At 50.4% G+C, this 2,567-nt stretch overlaps 1 long non-coding RNA gene across 1 annotated transcript in view; it reads right to left on the bottom strand.

Annotated features, from left to right (window-relative positions):
• Window positions 1–211: 211 nt before the first annotated feature.
• Window positions 212–2,567, bottom strand: part of LOC102010405 — a 30,096-nt gene continuing 27,740 nt past the window's right edge. Inside the window, exon 4 of the long non-coding RNA XR_001234961.1 lies at window positions 212–793. This is a non-coding gene — a long non-coding RNA (uncharacterized LOC102010405). The remainder of the gene's footprint in view (window positions 794–2,567) is intronic.

Genomic DNA, 2,567 nt, shown 5'->3' with positions numbered 1-2,567 from the left:
GTAGCTAAGCAAAACTAAAGATCCCCTTCAGTAGAAAAGATGACAAGTTCTTAATTTTTTTGTCTTCCTTTCACCTGAAATATATAATGCTGGAAATGATTAGCATAGTAAATCTTTTGTTAGAGTTGTTTCTTGGTTACACAAATGTGAAAAAATGAGGCTCCCGGGGCTGGGGATTTAGCTCAGTGGCACAGCGCCTGCCTGGCAAGCACAAGGTCGTGAGTTCGATTCCCGGTACTGGAAAAAAATACAAAGCAAACAAACAACAACAAAAAAGAATGAGGCTCTGGTTCCTTTAAAATTCAGCAGAAACCGAGCAGTGTAGCTTCCAAAGCCATGTCTATGCGATTCCCAGGCCTGGGGTACTGTTGGGGTGTCTTGAGGGAGGGGTGGGCCCGATGGGCCTGGCAGACAGCGGGGCTGGGGAACCTCAGCTCTGTCAGGAGCAGCGGGGAGACACAGCGAGTGCTGAGCTTTCATCTCCTGGGAGATGCTCATGCTGTATGAGGTTTCTTTGCAGCTTCAAAATATTTCTAAGCTGTACACATACTTGTTAAACCACAGTAATGAAGACCAAGATCATAAAGAGCCACAACTCCGTATAAATGTAGGGTGGGGTTTTAAAACATAATCCAGGGAACAATACCTTAGCCATAGGGTTTGTTTTGTGTTTGGATTTGCAGTGACTATTTTGTACAGAGGCTGCCGTGGAAATGGGTGTGAGCTGGTTTAGTTTTGGCTCCTGCTTCCTGTGTAAGGCCTTGGATGGATGTTCAGCATAGATATGGAGTCACTAGGGAAAAACAAACAAAAGAAAATGTTGTTATGAAAAGTTAAACGTTAACTTTCCACCCATGTTTTGAAAGGAAAGTCACTTTGGCAAGGCAAAAGGGACTTGGGGAACATAGGCGGCGCTGGGCTCCTCGAAACAGGCCTGGTCTGTGGAGATCCTTTCCGGAGCGAGCAGGCCGTGAGCCAGCAGACACCTCCTCAGCCGCAGGCTGGTGATGGCAGGAGCGGCTGAGTAAGCGCGGCGTGTGTGCGGAGCTGGTCCTGCTGCTGAGCGCACCCTGTGATTACCTGGTACGCCCTTCACAGAACGAGGCAGTGGAGAAGAAACAGCATATCCACACCGTTAAGAGCTTCTTACTTCAGCGAGAGGAAACCCGAATTTACGATGGACTCGCTCTGCCACCATTAGCTGGCCAGAGCGTGTGGCTATCATGAAGCGGGTGCTGCCCTGAGTCACGCTGGGAGGAGGACGGCGGTGGGTCCCCTAGGAGCACGTGTCCCTTCCTGTCCCCAGGACCAAATGGGGAAGAAGGCCGGCCTGCAGGCCTGAAGAAGCTGAGCCTCTCCCCCAGTGGACAGCGGTCTTCCGGAAGAAAGCTGGCCGGTGAACGGTTGCCGCCTTGGGTCGGGGAAGCACCAAGTGCTCTTTAACAAAGTGGTCCTCGGGTCTTCAGCGCCGTAGGACAGGCGCCCTCGGAGCCGTCTGGTCCGCAATCTGCGGAAAATGCGGCCCTTGTCGTTCGGAGTCGCTGCTCCTTGGCTGCCCTCAGGGATGAGCAGCCCGTTCCAGCCTCCCCGTCTCTGCCTGATAGAAACCGGCGCTCTCTCCTGTCCAAGCCTATTCCCCCTTTAGCTGTTCTGTCCTTGCGCCCACTGTGGAACCTGGAGACAGACTCAGACTTCGGGGTCCAGCTTCTGGACGTTCCTGTCGTGGAGCTGTGAACACTTGACGTGTAGTACTAAGGGTTTCATTACTCCAGAGCAAAAATTGAGAGCAACCTGCAACTGGTGTGTGCGTGTGTGTGTGGGCGCGCGCGCGTGTGTATGTGGCTGGGAGGACTCTGGTCTCAAGTTTTAGGGCATGATGCGATTTGAAGCTGAAGTATAAATGAAGAAAGCGAATAACTCAGACAGGAGGAGAGGCGTGTGTCCCTCGTGCCGGCCCAGGGCCGCGCCCCCGTGCCTTCGCTGTCCTGGGCACCCACGTTAACCCTCCTTCCCGGGACGGACCGTCCCTGGGGAAGCTGCGCCTCACTCCCACAGTGCTTGCATGTCTGAGCCCCAGAGTGGCCCCAGTGAGTTCACCAGCTCAAAGCCGTGACCGAGTGCAGGTGCGTGTCCAAGCCGCCACGGCCGTGAACGTGAGGCCACATTCGAGGGGGTCGCCTGAGGGGGCTCAGCTTGAATCAACAGCTATTTTGGTTTTGAATATCTGACACCTTACAACCGACACACTTTATTTTTCCAAACTTTTTTTTGTTTTACTAAGATTAGTAATTTTAAAATAAACATTACTGTAGGTAAAAACCCATTAAAGGAGTCTGGGGTTATTCAAGGGCAATGTAGGTTTTATGTAGTTTAATTATATGTGAAAATGAAGATACCACCACGTATTACAGCAGCCATTGATATTTTCCTACTAATCTATCCATAACTGTGTAAAGTTTGTAATGTTCCTATCCTATTTCATAAATGGATGTATGTTTATTATTATGTGTTTCCTACAACAACCATTGAGAATAGTTGTTGATTTTTCAATAGGTCACTCATGTATA

The sequence above is a fragment of the Chinchilla lanigera genome, unplaced genomic scaffold (assembly GCF_000276665.1).
Source record: "Chinchilla lanigera isolate Chin_1 unplaced genomic scaffold, ChiLan1.0 scaffold00035, whole genome shotgun sequence".
NCBI lineage: Eukaryota > Metazoa > Chordata > Mammalia > Rodentia > Chinchillidae > Chinchilla > Chinchilla lanigera.
Note: the sequence above shows the minus strand (reverse complement) of the source record. Positions and strands in the feature narration are given on the sequence as shown.